The sequence below is a fragment of the Chanos chanos genome, chromosome 10 (assembly GCF_902362185.1).
Source record: "Chanos chanos chromosome 10, fChaCha1.1, whole genome shotgun sequence".
NCBI lineage: Eukaryota > Metazoa > Chordata > Actinopteri > Gonorynchiformes > Chanidae > Chanos > Chanos chanos.
In genome coordinates, this window is record NC_044504.1 from 12225841 (window position 1) to 12241402 (window position 15562).

Consider the following 15562-nt stretch of genomic DNA (forward strand, 5'->3'; position numbering starts at 1 on the left):
AGTCACCAAATCCATACTGATGTAAATAACTTCTTTTTGGACTAGTTACCAGTAGTGTGATTTTACAGTCTGTCTGTAAATGGATTAAAACTAACAGTGCTGAAAATACTTCCTTATGTTTATGCTTGGAGTTTTTAGATTCTCTAAATTCAGCTCATTGCTTATGCTCTGCCCCCAAAGTTCCTTGATGAAAACAAAGACATTCTGACACACAGGTGCAGAACAATACTTAGGGAAGTGATGCCTGTAGTTGACATAGCTGTGAGGGAAATGGCCCGGTAACTGGATGGTTGTGGATTCTGACTCTTACTCCTCACCGTTAGTGTTCGGATACTGTTTACATTAAGGAAAAGGAAGAAGGAAAAACTTCCTTGGAAAAACACAAACAGTCTCACTACCTTAGTCAACTCTTGAGTCTTCATCTTTAAAAGAAAGGGAAAGTAAGTGCATTTAGTTAAGTGAACAATCATGGGAGAAAAAAAAAAAACTGTTCACCTCAAAAAAGTATCAGGCTCTTTGTTACTGTTACTACCATAAGTAATCAGTAGTTTGTCAGCTTTGTTGTGTTTACTTGCTTCACCTTAGTGATTTCATAAAACCTGATATTCTTTGTCTTGAACACAGTTTAATTAAAGCTTAGTTTTAAACAACTTTGACCTGCCCCCAATATGTCAGTTAAAAAAAAAACAAAACCCCAACAACACTTCATAACTTTGAATTTGCCATGGTAGCATGCAATCAACAGAAGACCAATACTAAGGTATTCCCTGCCAATAAAAGCAACAGGGATCTGTAGTCCTCCTTCCTGCAGTTTGCCTTTGACCTTATTGCTCTGCCAATTCATCTGATTTCCTTCAGCTTGCGAAAATCATAAACAAAAGTTAATCATTTACAGTATATTTGGCAAACATCAGGGGGACATAATGTGAAGAATGCAAAAATAGAATCAGTAATATTTGGAAAAGGCTTGTGCTCCATCTCTCCTTTTGTGTTTACTGAGTTTGAGTTAAGATTGCTATGGTCTTAGAAATGCTTTTTTTCTTTCAGGGATAGTGTCCAGATTTATAGGTTGGTTAGTAGAGTTTAGTGTGTGCTGGATGAAAGAGGGGAGAGCTTACTGTGCATCTGTGAGGGACTGTAGCTGTTTTCTCAAAATGTTTCAACACGTGGCTCTAGTTACACTTTCTTCATGCAGAGAACAACATCCATCTGTATTCTGTAGTGAAGTTATCGCTCTTTTAGTTCTCTCCGCTTTCACCCTAAACTGACCTCACCCTGATCCCAAACTGACCCCGCCCTGTCTAAATGCATTAAGCGGAAGGTGAAAGCTAGATACTGAGAAGAACTCTAATCTGTTGTTGCCACCATTGTGGAAAACTCTACCAAGGTCAGTGAGGTCATTGATCGTATGACAGCACACCCTGGTTTTGGCATAGTATAAATCAGCTCTTAAATCTTACAGCTCCTATACACCGTGTAAAGACAGTCATTTGTACTACTCAGTACAAAGTTACGCTAGTTAAGGCACGTAATGGTGTACTTTTTGATTTTGAATTCTTGGACTTATCGTTGTGTTGTTAAAAAGCCAAACACTTGCATGCAGGGGGAAGGTAGTGTTTGCTGGGAAAGGTTTGACTGCTTCACTTGACACAAATAAAACAGATGTTCAAAAGGGAAAAAAAACCCTTAATCTTTAGTTTTTAAAGGAGGGCTTTGAGAACATTAGCTAGTCTTGTGTCTTCTGGAAGCAGTGAGATGTATAATAGACACTGTGATAATTTAGTCTCACACTTGCCATACGCCCCACAGTCAGAGAAGACAGCCCTGTTCAGAACTTATAGCATTAGCAGCTCACTGCAACTAAGCATCAATGGTTAAGGGACAAATGTCCATTCACTTCTCTCACCACTCGATAGCTTCACCAAAATTACAGGGTATTCCTACATACAGATTCTCTCTAACATGTAAATGTATTTTGGAGACTTGTATTGAAGACACCACACTGTCAATCACGTCTAACCCTGGACACAGCACCTGCTTGTAGCTGCAGGTGCAGCCACACCTCTCCTGAAGGTCATGTTATACCTCCACCTGACTCATTGAGTTGAGGCGATGAACCGATACAGTTCCTAACTGGCATTTTCTGTGCTTCTTCAGACTTGATGCAATATCTTGTGGGAGAAGTTTCAGTGGAAACTTTCAGTTGCCTCACCAATAAAAAAAGAAATGGAAATACATGTCGGTTTTCTGGGAGAGACGTTGTTTTAGAGATTTGCTCACTCAAAGTAAAATAGTTCGACAGCCTTTACCGGCTGCTCACAGGAAAATGCTGTCATCAGGTCCTGAGGTGGAATTGAATTTCTTTATGCTCTCAGACTCTCTGAAAGAGCAACTCACAGCTGGAGTAAATTACACCTCCTCACATCACACCAGTGTACCAGACGTTTGTGCTGTGTTTCTTACTGAGAGTGACAAAAATGCTTAATCTGAATAGTACAAATAATGAACTTCATATCTGTACTGACTATATTTTACGTGTGTGCATATTTAAAGTGTTTCCAATGGGTGTGAACTGCTTTCAGTCCAAGAGACTGTTAACTGTGAAAAGATTAATGTGGAACCCAGTTTCATTCCTACAAGTTTTCTTTGCTTTTCCTTCTAGTTTTACAGGAAGTCTTTGTTTGATACTACACATTGTGAGAGGATCTGAGCGAAAGATCATTTAGACTCCTGACAAATCAGAGGGTTTGAAAAACTTCTTTTCTGTTTAGAAATATCAAATTAAACTGTCAATCAAAAGAAAAAAAAAGAGAGAAGAAAGGAAAAAGAAAAATGCATATGCAATGTATCTGTCTGCTCTGTCAATCAATAAAATCCTTGCTACATATAAACAAAACAAAAAAAAAAGAAAGAAAAGCAATGATTTCATTTTAACAAAGACATTGATCCTTTTAAAAGAAATTTGCCTGACTTCTAAATCTTGACTTACATCTGCCATTTGCCCAGAGAATAAACAAGCACTGAATTGATTGTATGAACAAACTCATGAGGTACGGTCTGAAATGAATAACTCTCAAAGGAGATCAATTCATAGACAGCCAACCAACTCTTAAACTATGTTTGACTTTTTCTTTCTTTTTCTTTTTTTTTCGTGCATATCTGAGGATGTACAGGGTGGTTTTTTTTCACATGTGTATACATCGTCTAAAGAGACACGCTGCATTTCTCAGGCACTGGACACTCACAGATTTATCTGGGGAAATTACCATTTGAGAAAATGAATACCATATTATTTGGACAGTGACCTTAAACTGAAAATTGTCCATGTGTTCTAGAATGAAATGCCAAGACATTTTCTGTTTTCTTTTTTTTTTTAAACTTTCTTTCTTTCTTTTTGTTTTTAAGGGGAGATCCACGGCTTCAGTTCAGTAGTGTTCATGGTGGTAGCATTCTGGGGAGGAGCTGGCTAACACGTTTTTAGCTGCAATAAAAGGGCGCTTTTAGCAAATCTGTACCACAAACAAAAGAAATGAATTAAAATGCTGGAAAAAGCCATATGCGCCAGCATTCAGATGATAATTCGTATTGAGATCCAGACAGCTTTTGGTTGTTAATCTTTGGTGGTGACAAGCTACTGTACACACACTGACAGTTTGAATGTGGTCAGCACAGAGCCAAAGAACAGCAAACAGTGCTGTCTTTTTGGAGATATGTTGTTTTAACACAACAGAGTTTGGCCTTTTTGTATTTTGCTTGTTTTTAATGTTGTTCATAAATCTGTGTGAATCCAGTTCTCCTCTGTTCATTGAGTTATTTGAGAGACTGAAATGAACTCAGACAGTGTTTATATTCTTCCACACTCAACTCCTCACATGCAGAGGTCAACATGTTAAGACCAAACCACAGATTCAGATGCTTTGGGTGGTCTGTCTATCAGTGTTTACCACACAAACTAAACACAAAACACTAAACAAACATCATAAGTTCTGTTGCAACAGAATAAACACACAGAACAGGCCATGTCCACACACACATACACACATGCTACACGCACACACACACGCACCCACATACACACACACGCAATCATACACACACACATACACACACGCGTGCACAAGCGCACACACCCTCACATCCACCCACATACAGACACACACACGCGCACACACACACACACACACACACGCACACACCCGCGCGCGTCGATGGCAAGTCAAACCAGCTTTAGTAAAAAGTGTCTATTGAGTCAGAGATTATGGCTAAAGTGGTGTACCAAATGTGGGAAGAAACAGGGGAGGTAAAGAGAGCATGACAGGGAGACAAAGAGAGACATAAAGAGCATATATGTGCTCTAAACATATAAATAATAAAGAGAGCCGTGGACAGAATAGTGAGAAAATGATAGATTAACTCATACTCAACTGACATAACATCTGGATCCATTACTCAAGAAGTAAGACCACCATACATTTACATGGTGTGTGTGCATGTGTTTGTGTGAGTGTGTGTGTGTGTGTGTGTGAGTGTGTGTGTGTGTGTGTGTGTATGTGTGTTTGTGTGTGTTTGTGTGTGTGTGTGAAGGCAAGTGTGCATATGAGTTTGTGTTTGTCTGTGTTTGTCTGAGTACGTGTCTGTCTCAGATAAATCATTCTGGGTCAAAAGTAAGATGAATTGAGTTAAAAGAAGCAACTTTTGAACCTGTAATTACCCTAAATGACAGCTGACTATGCGTGTGTTGACCCTAAATGAATACTCATTAAGTTGTTTGTGACCATCATACTGGGACAGAAACACTGCCAATGAGTAAATATACGTGTTTAGTGTGTGTGTGTGTGAGTGTGTGTGTGAGAGAGAGAGAGAGAGAGAGACAGACAGACAGACGGACGGACAGACGGACAGACGGACAGAGAGAGCAAGGAACAACTCTTTATGGGATGCTGAGTGACTCCTAGCTTTAATAATGCAGGGGAGAACAGTAAAAACATTTCTTTCTTAATGCTGGGGAACATAGTAACAACATTTCTTTCACTCTTGTTGTTTCTACTGGGAATGCTGTAAGAGATATTACGTGTGCTATTTTCCCATAATGTACTCATAATGAGACACACATACACACACACACACACACACACACAGAAGAACTTTACAAAGTTCTTTCCCAAGCACGGGTCAAAAAATCCCCTGTTTTCATCATTGGAACCCAAAGGGAAATGTAATATTATTTATTTTCTCACATCACTGCTCATATATCTTCATTAGATTGGGAATACGCCAGAACTATCACTGATTTAGTACACATAGGACTACCTGGACTATTTTTATATTACTAATATTTCTCTGAGTGGACTGTCAGATATCCTCAATACATTTTTTCATTCTCACTGTCTCGCTCAGTGTGGTGTGGTGATTCACAGGATGAGAGAGTAGAGAAATACCTATGATGAAGTGCTGGGCTTTGACTTCAGGATAGTATGATACCTACTGAAATTGCTTCAGTCAGCAGAGGACAAGCTCAAGCTCTGCAGTGCTGGGTAAAGCATGACCCTACAGTCAGTCAAATGCCACTGGTACAATGGGAGCTAACGCAGTATAACATTAATGCAACATTGCCTTTCAGGGTGTGTGTTTTCAGCATTCCACCTTTTTACTCTTCAGTGTGTGTGTATTTTGCATTTCAGCATTATTTGTGTGTGTGTGTCCCTTTTCAGCATTTCAACATTTCTCCTTAGTGTGAGTGTGTGTGTGTGCGCATGTGCATGTGTGTGTTTGTGTGTTTTCACCATTGTAACATTAGCATCTAGTATTTGTGTTTTTAAGATTTCTTCTCTCTGACAAAGAAAATTTTCATCAAATGCAAACTGATACCACTGTGCTGAGAGTAGTGTCTCTTGTGTATGTGTGTGTAATTACCTCTTGATGAATTTAATTAAGCCTTTCTTGTTTTGTTTTGTTTTTTTGGGTGGAGTTAACCTTAATCATGAGAAAATTCTTGACAGCTGAAAACTTTGGCCTATAGCCAATCTCATGTTGTATATTATTAAGCATTATATTATTGTAAGTGTGGGAACGCGGGACTTCTTAGAGAGTGATATTTTACACTGTTTCATGTGGCTTGATTTATATACGAGACTCCATTAGACAGACATATGATAAAAGATTAAAAATATCATGTTTGCGTGTCTAAGCTCATCTTAGAGAGAGAGAGAGAGAGAGAGAGAGAGAGAGAGAGGTACATATCAGGTATATGTTGCTGTGTATGCATGAGAAAGAAAGAAAGAAAGAAAGAAAGAAAGAAAGAAAGAAAGAAAGAAAGAAAGAAAGAAAGAAAGAAAGAAAGAAAGCGCCAAGCTGATCTATGATCTCTTTCCATGTGACTCATCTGCAGGGAGAAATGTGTGACAAATGAACTGGAAGTGTTCCACGTGGAGCGAGACCTTCTCCATATGACACACACATTCCCTGGGAAAAGTGGGAAAGATTCTCTCTATCACACCGAGGAATAATCTGGGTATGTTACCTTGGTTACATACACTGACACGTTCATCCTCACCTTTCCATCTTCGTCTTCACGTTCATCTTTTTCCTGGGGTGGGCTTTGAGTCACTGAAATGACCCAGTGCTGTCGGATGGCATGCAGTCTGCACGTTTTAAGCAAAAACAGAACCGAACTGTGTGCACAGGCATGGTGCAGTTTATCAGTGCTGTAACTCTACACTGACTCTGTGTCAGTGGTTTATGTGTGAGAAACAGACTCACGGTATTAGACTCACTGTGGACTTGTTAATTCCCAGTGTCTCTATTTGTCTGTCTGTGAGTCAGAGAGCATTGTTTTTATGCACAGCACTCAGGCCACACACACACACATACACCCACTAACTCCGATACAAAACCATGTAGGAGGTATCCACAGATTATATTTTTTCCTCAGGTCAATAATGTCATCCTCTTTTAGTGTGTGTGTGTGTGTGTGTGTGTGTGTGTATGTGTGCATTTTCATTAAGCAGAGAGAACAAGCTCATTACACAATGTTTACTGTCTTTTGTGGTATAAAACATATATGTATCATCATTTTTTAATTAGTTTTAAAACGACAGATCAAAACATTAAAAAAAACTAATTTAACAAAGATAATCCATAAACAATTTTATACCATGAAATGAGAGTAAACATTGTGTAATAACCTTGTCGTCTCTGTTTAATTGCAGCAAAACAACAAAAACATTTTCAAATAAAATGTCTTTCATCTTTACGGTATAAGTTTTGTATAGTCATCATTAGAGCACTGGTTTAGGGGATGTCATTGAACAAAGTCACATGAGGACACAAACCATTTATTTATGACCAGTGTTGTGCAAGTTACTGAAAATTAGTAATTAGTTACAATTACTAGTTACTTCTTTCAAAAGTAATTGAATTACTTTAGCAATTACTGCATATAAAAGTAATTAGTTACTAAGGAATGTGTGTGTGTGTGTGTGTGTGTGTGTGTGTGTGTGTGTGTGTGTGTGTGTGCGTGTGTGTATACCTCAGTGTTCCAGCCAAGTTATGTGGATGTTTTGAGGGAAAAACCCTTCTAAGTGATTTGTCTGTGTTGCCAGATCAAACATTCTGTTCATCTGGAGTCAGCTCCTCCGTACCAGATTTCTCTGTCTGTCTTCAGGGTTTCTCATACAGAAATGGTGTTTCAACCTAATTCAGTGCAGCATTTCAGCAAATACCTCCCCTCCAACATGTGACACTAAGCAGCAAACATGTGTGTGTGTGTTTGTGTGTGTGTGTGTGTGTGTGTGTGTGTGAGGGAGGGAGAGAAAGAGAGAGAGAGAGAGAGAGAGAGAGGGAGAGAGAGAGAAAGAGAGAGAGAGGGACTGGACTCGTCTACAACCTCACAGCCCAGACACACCCAGTGGTTTGAAACCAATACAACTCCAATACAATACCTTTGTGAACCATTAAAGAAAATCAAAGAATCCCTATTATTATGGTGTGAGGAAAAAAACATAGCTGAAATTTTAGATCAACACCAAACCCTGAGAACCAATTTCTGCCCATGTCACATTGATAAAATACAGTGTCTCTCCTCTCTCCTCCACAGCTGGCCAAAAAAGTTAGATTTCATATGTTAACTTTTTCTGCTGCTACATTTCTATGTCTTGCTTAACCCTTTGCTTTGACTTTATTAGAGATTTCATTATGGTATTACAAGCACTTGGCGTGTGTTTTTGTAAAGGGAGGTTCATAGTACCCTCACTGCCTATGACTTGGTCATTTAATCCAGCGATTACAGTTTGTGCGTGAGTGTTTTAAAGGTGGCTGTGTATTTTTAGGTTCATAGAAGCACCATTAAGACCCACATCACTCATCATACTTTAGGCTGACATTTACAATACAACTTTAAACCAGCTATTTAAAAAACGAACACGACCTTCTTTATCAGGAGCTGATAGACAGCTCTTTCAGTGAGAAAGCACTAATGCTATCAGGTTTCAGAGCAAAAGAACATCTCAGAGAACACTCTGTTTACAAATGGAACCTGTGTTTGACTTCACATTAATAACCTCAGAAAGTGAGAGTCATTAAAGCTTAATCCTCTGCCTTGAATGAATCATGCTTTGAATGAATGGTAAACTGTGCTACAGGAAGGATCCACGCCTAAACAAGAAGTGTTTAAATGTCATTTCCTCTCATTTGTGTGTGTGTGTGTGTGTGTGTGTGTGTGTATGAACACAAGTGTGCATATGAGTTTGTGCTTGTCTGTGTGTGTTTGTGTGTCTGTCCCAGATAATTCATTTCACTCTTTGGCAGTATCAAATTTTGTGATGCTTTGATGTAAATTTCAGAGGAGGCAAATGGTCTTGGTAAGCTTTCCAACTATCTTGAGCTATGATTTCTGTTGATCCCTGCCTGTGTGTTTACTGCAGTTTAGCCACATATTCTCACTGTTAGCTGATCTCAGGCATGTTTATTTGACCGGGAATGGAAATGCAAAATGCCAGACAAAAACTGCAGTTCAGCGGCTGGACAATGAGATCCATGTAGTAAGCTGACAAGAGTTCATTTTTCACTTGAAAATGTCCTTCTCTCGGCCAGGTCCTTATGCTACTGGAGATCCATAACTAAGGCCAAAGAGATTTTTAATTTCATATGAAAGTAACTCCTTGAATGTAAGAGTGACTCTCCAGGTTTGGGCAGTTTTGGCCACTTGAACTGTAAGAAATGGAATCTCTTCACATTACTTTTCATCTGTCTAAACACTGCTGTCATTTTATGAGGAATAAGTGCCTTAGCATGACTGTAACCTTTTCTGGAATATTGCAATGTTTATCCACTTTTACAAGATGACTTTACCCTAACATCATCAAACAAATCATTTATATTAAAGATAAAATGATAATACTGTGATTTAATATTTCATTCAAATTCAACTATCCATACCAATGAAACTGTCCTCAGAATTGTTTCGGTTTTTTTTTTTGCAAACTGGGTGCATTTTGCATATTCTGTTGAATTAAAAGGAATATATTTCTGTAAAACATTGGTTTACCAGAATGTTTTGTGCTCTGCTCTGAGGTCTCCTGGACATAGGTTTTGCAAGATGTAATACAACGGCAAGCAGACACTTGAGGAGAAATGGATACAAGAAAGGCAATTGAGCAAAGGGATACTGGAGGTTTATCAATAAATATTTGTAAGTTTGTTTTATAAACGCTAGAGTGATTTCTCAAGTCCAATTTTTCATCTGTGTTTAACAATGGAATGACTACACTCTTCACAAGAACATTGTATTATCAACTAGTGAAGAGGTACGTTCAGTTCTGACACAGCAGACTAAACCAAATTACCAAACTCCTACAACAGCAACTCAGATCTCCTTCACACTTGAAATTTTTAAAACTTTTACATTTTACAAAGAAAAAAAGAGGTCATATTTGCAAAGCATTGCAACTAAAATTATTTTTAATCATAATACTACAATTAAATGTTCAATTCAAAATGCATTAAGCTTTTATAGATTTTTCCTCTTTACTCCAAACTGAGGAGAACAGAGGGAAAGTCTCTGTTTCTCTTTGACACATATGCAGACATTCCTCTGTAGCTTGGACATCACAAACAATCACATAATTCCTCTGAGGAAGAAATAAGTGGACTGAAAGAACTAAAAACACATTGGAGGATTTTTATGGAGGGAAATCAAAAACGTGGGCTAAGTCTGGACTAAGAATAAATCACAGCAGGCCCTATGCCTTAAGTCCTTTTTTAGGGCCTGTTGGAAAATTGCAGACATGAAAAATATTCATTGTACAATCTGTAATCTGTTCGGCCTAACCGTAAACATGAAAATGTCAGAACATGCTGAAGTCCACGATTATCAGCTCGTTCTGCAGCAGTGTTAAGATGATCTTTCCTGCATTCGTGCAAAGGCAACAGCAAAGCAAGTACTGTTTAAAAAGTATTTATTCTCTAAAAGATACGTTGCAAGTCTCCAAAACTGTGTGTATTAGCACACTCAAACAATAGGCATGCTATTGAACAGGGTGTCCATAGGTAACATTGGCTATAGGAGTGTTAGTGCTCTTCCAAAATGATGGGAGGTTACAGAATGGCACTCACAGAATAGCACCAGTCCAAGAGGAATATTTACATGTTCATACCCACTTGACTGCTAGACAGCTTGAGTGTTCACATGTTTGTACCCACTTTAGTTCAAGACAAATATTTACATGCCTGTACCCACAAACCATTTAAAGGGTTGAGTCATGGACAGCTATAAGATCTTACATATTAAATAATATTTGGATCTTACACATTAAATAATATTGGAAACGACAGTCATAACCTCTGGAGGAGAATTTAAACAGTGGCTTGCCAAAATCTGATATCTCTGTCATCATATTTGGACTTCAGGCCTTTTTGAATCAACATTTTTACAGAAAATGCATGCTAGTGTGTCAGGGCTACATTATACAATTTAATGATTGTGTTAGCAATGCTCTGTGATCCCTGTGAACCCTGCAGAGTGTAACCTGAAGAGAGAACGGTCTTAAATTCTTTCTTTCCATTCCTTTACCACTGCAATAAGAAAAACAAACAGAGATCAAATTAAACCACTACTACCATTAATGCAGCTCTCTGGCCTTGGCATTACAGGAACGGCCCTCAGGTGGAGATAGGTTGAGTCCCACTTCTAAGGGAGATCCTACGGTGTGTTGTGGAGTGGTGTGGTCTCCAAACAACTGGAATGCCTCAAGGATCAGTGCTCGGATCTCTCCTCTTTTCATTGTACACCACCTCACTGGGCTCTGTCATCCAGCAGACAGACAGAGTGACAGCACAATCTCAACACACATGTCTGCAGGCCTCACTGACATTCCAGCCTGTCAAAAACAGAACCCCTGGTCATCTCAGCCAATCCTTTGATTCATCATAGCATCTCTGTTCAGCTCAGCTCATCTTCACTACTACTGACAAAGTCTACCAGAAACTTAAGCACAGTGGTAGACAACCAGCTGACCATAACTGATCACATTGCAGCAATCTCCAAATCCTACAGATTCATTCTGTTCAACATCATGAAAGTCAGATCATATCTGTCATAGGGATGGAGCGGTAAAGTGGGCCCATGGCTTGTTTGTTTACGTTCTTCTTACCTTCGTCATCGTATTGAAAATTTTCCTACACAGCAGATTTGTACAATGGAATATTAGGGCTACATTTAAGAAAAAACATTCTGAGATTTCCTTCGGGATCAACAAAGTATCTGTCTATCTTCTGAGATTTCGAGAATAAGGTCGTAATATTACAGCTTTATTCTCGATAAATTCGTAATTTTACAAGAAAAAAGTCACTATATAACAAGAATAAAGTCACAATTTTACGAGAAAAAAAGTCATAATATTATGAGAATAAAGTCGCAATTTTAGGCCACGTGTCATTTTAGAGGGAAAATATCAGAAGAGCAGCCTGCCACCTGCGTTAAAATGAGGAACGTGGAGAATCTTGAAGTTATACTTTAGTATAGGTTTCACAAATAATGACGCCTGAGACAAACAGCAGTTACTAGAAGCAGGCTGAGGGTGTCATTGACTGTCCTCTTGCCTGTTTTGTTGGTTGCTGGTAATATATTTTCCTAAAAATTATGTTTTTTTTCCCTCAAATTTTTACAATTTTATTCTCGTAATATTATGATTTTTTCGTAAAATTATGACTTTATTCTTGTAATATTATTACTTTTTTTCTTGACATATTATGACTTTATTCTCATTAAGTTATGGCTTTATTCACGTAGTATTATGACTTGTTTCTCAACAATGACTTTATTTTCGTAATATTAGGACCTTATTCTCGAAATCTCACGTGTGCTTATTGAACCGAAGGGGGCGAACCGAATGGTTCGACAACATACCGTGTACCATTGCATCCCTAATCTGTCAGAGAATAAAGCCAAAATCCTTGTCCAGGCACCTGTAATCTCAAGGCTGGACTACTACAACTCTCTCCTGGCAGTTCTACTATGATGTGCTACCAAACCACTCCAGATCATTCAAATACCACTGCATGTGCAGTCTTCAATCAGCCAAAGCAAGCACACATCACATCCCTCTTCATCTCCTTTCACTTCCCCTTGTATCTGCTCAAGTCAACTTCAAGTCCCTGAACCTGGCTTTCAAAGCGACCAGTGGATCCGTGCCTACATACATTGGTCACTCACTGAGACCTAGGTTCCATCCTGCCCACTACAGTTTGTAATGGAACACTATTTGGCAATTCCACCACCATGCAGCAGAAAGGCACAAACTGAACTCTTTGCATTCATGGGCGATGGAATGAGTTACTCAGTTCCATTCAGTTTCTCGACTCCTTCAAAATCTTCAAGAAGCACCTCACAGCTGACTTTTTCTGTGAAACCCTTACCTCCACAGCCACAAACTTACCCCCCCCCCCCCTTCACTTGACCCCTACCAACTGTCATGATAATTCAAAGGCTCCAATGTACTACGTGTCTTTCTATGACGCATACTTCATGGGACTTCTTTATAAATACTAAAAATCTATGCTGATGCTATCCTGTGTGCATTTACTTTTATTACGGAGATATACTCTCTACTTAGCGCTTATTTTTGTGACAGAAGAGGGTACATGATAGCTTTAGATTATGGGACTATAGACTCACTTTGCTGTCATGGTGGAGGTAATTGTTGTGTTGATCATTGTTTATGCCACAAAAGTTTAGCACATATTAGCGGTTTTAACACTCAGCAGTTGTAACTCACACACACACACACACATGAACTGTAAAACTCTGCACTCCTCCCGCAGTGTAACCTTTCCTGAGAAACTATTGAAGTCTTTGTTGTGGAAGAAAATTTTTGGTGAAAGAGAAGAGATAAAAAATGACTAAAAGTCTTTTTCAGCATCCTTTAGTCCGATATTCCGGCCAGAGGGGTCTAAAAGTTCTTGTCAGAAGAGTCTCAGCAAATGAATACACAGACTTCAGATTGTCCAGGTACTACCGTGTGACCACCCCTTCACAGTTCTGGCCTGTGTGGATAAAACGAAAACTGTTAACAGGGATAACCGTTAAAGATCTCCTCCACGACATAAGTGAACTATGTCATTCCCCTCATGCCACATACAGAGTTAAATAATGCACATTAGGCCACTGGTGTTCACTGTTGACTACAGCAGGCTAACATAATTCTTCTCCCTTGATACATTCAGAAATATAGCAATATAATATAACTGTTGGCTATAGCAACGTAACATAATTCTTCTGTCTTGCTACATCGAGGCACACTAAAAGAAGTATCCTCTTTTGTGTTCCCACACACTCTGACCCTTAAAACAGTTCATGTATGAATCAGTGCCAATATGTTTGAGACGCAGGCCTATAATATATTAGTCAATGTGGAGTCATATATAAATGTAAATTCTCCGTGATTGCACACACACACTGTGAACAGTAAGCAGTGAATTTTTCTCTGCATTTAACCCATCCAACACACCAGTAGTGAACACACACAACAGACGCAGGAGCAGTGGGCAGCATTCCTCTGCCCCCGGGGAGCGTTAGGGTTAAGTGCCTTGCTCAAGGGCACACAGCCGTGGATGTTGGGCCTGGGAATCGAACCAGCAACCCTCCAGTCACAAGCCCGGTTCTCTAACCTTTAGATCACGGCTGCCCCAAAAGATCCACCTCATTGCTGTGCCAGGGAACATCCTTGCCGTGACCCGGATTCGAACCGGGGTTGCTGCGGCCACAACGCAGAGTACTAACCACTATACGATCACGGCGAGCTACCAGAGGCTAAGTTCAGAAGAGAGCGCGAATGCAGTCCCCCACTACTGCAAATTATGCAGTCGAGATTCCCGCCTTTGGGGAATTTGCAGAGGTCAGCTTAGCCCAAGTGCAATGGCTAAGCCTCACCCTGGGTGAACCACCTTCGTAATCATTGTGTCTCCCTTGCCAGGTAAGTATACAGTTTCAGTGTTGCTTTCACATTTCTTAAAATCATAAATTCATTATGAGAGTTTAAAACAGACGTGCGTGATAATACATTCTTTTTCAGTAGTCTGTGTTCCCAAGCCTTTTTCTCTTAATCTGATTATAAATCCCCACCAAAGATACATGGCTTCACAAAGTACAGCATTCACACAGCTTTGCAGAACACAGATGAATGTGTGGCCCTCATAGTAATGTTTGCCATGGAGGTGGACACTCCCTTCCATCCCTTTGTTTATTATTTATTCATTTACTTACTTATTTATTGATTTATTCTTATTCATTCTGTTTTGTTTTGTTGTTGTGGAAGCGCTTTATTATCAAGGTCATTCACTGTAATACAGATGAGATATTAGATGGCCACTGAAACTGATGCTGGGCCAACACTGGGGTCTCCAGTTCAACAAAGCACACATACATCATGTAAGAATCTGTTACAGTTCACTTTGTAATCAAACTGACTGGCTGACTGTGCTGTATTTTTTTGTTGTAGGGGAATAATGGGTCTAAAAGTGTAAGAGAGCGATTATGTGTATAATGAATGAATGTGTGAAGTGATGTGAGACTTGACAGGATGTATGGAACTGTGGTCTGGTTTGTAAGTGTACTAGGAAGCTAACTAGTCTACTTAAACTGCCCGTGTTACTATGGTAATTCACCATATACTTACAGAAACCTGCATTAGCCGTAGCCACCTGTAACTTAGGTATGTGAGTGATGTGACTGTCCGGAATGTCATTAGGTTGTGTGTTAGTGTGTATTAAAGATAATTTAACAGACACAGAATGTTTTAAACCCGTAGGCAATGTACATGCCCTCTGACAAACGTTATTGTAGAAATGAAACAGAATGCACATTTGCAATGCAAGAGACTGTTAAAATTCGCTTTGTAAACTGTAAACTGACTCGTGTATGCTGAATTTTGTGGTTGTAGACGACTTTTCTGGAGATTAAAATCTTTTAAAAACATACACGTTCACTTTCATTGTCCTAAGCATAACACTTCCAAGACAGACCATTACTAATCCTTAAAACTTGATTGGAATGATGTAAATATTGAAT

General features: G+C 39.1%; 2 non-coding genes across 2 annotated transcripts; both read right to left on the minus strand.

Annotated features, from left to right (window-relative positions):
- Window positions 1-14220: 14220 nt before the first annotated feature.
- On the minus strand, window positions 14221-14292 carry trnah-gug (transfer RNA histidin (anticodon GUG)). Its single transcript has one exon. It is a non-coding gene; the product is annotated as a tRNA-His (tRNA).
- A 20-nt stretch (window positions 14293-14312) lies between these two features.
- On the minus strand, window positions 14313-14476 carry LOC115823608 (U1 spliceosomal RNA). Its single transcript, XR_004025639.1, has one exon. It is a non-coding gene; the product is annotated as a U1 spliceosomal RNA (small nuclear RNA).
- Window positions 14477-15562: the final 1086 nt, after the last annotated feature.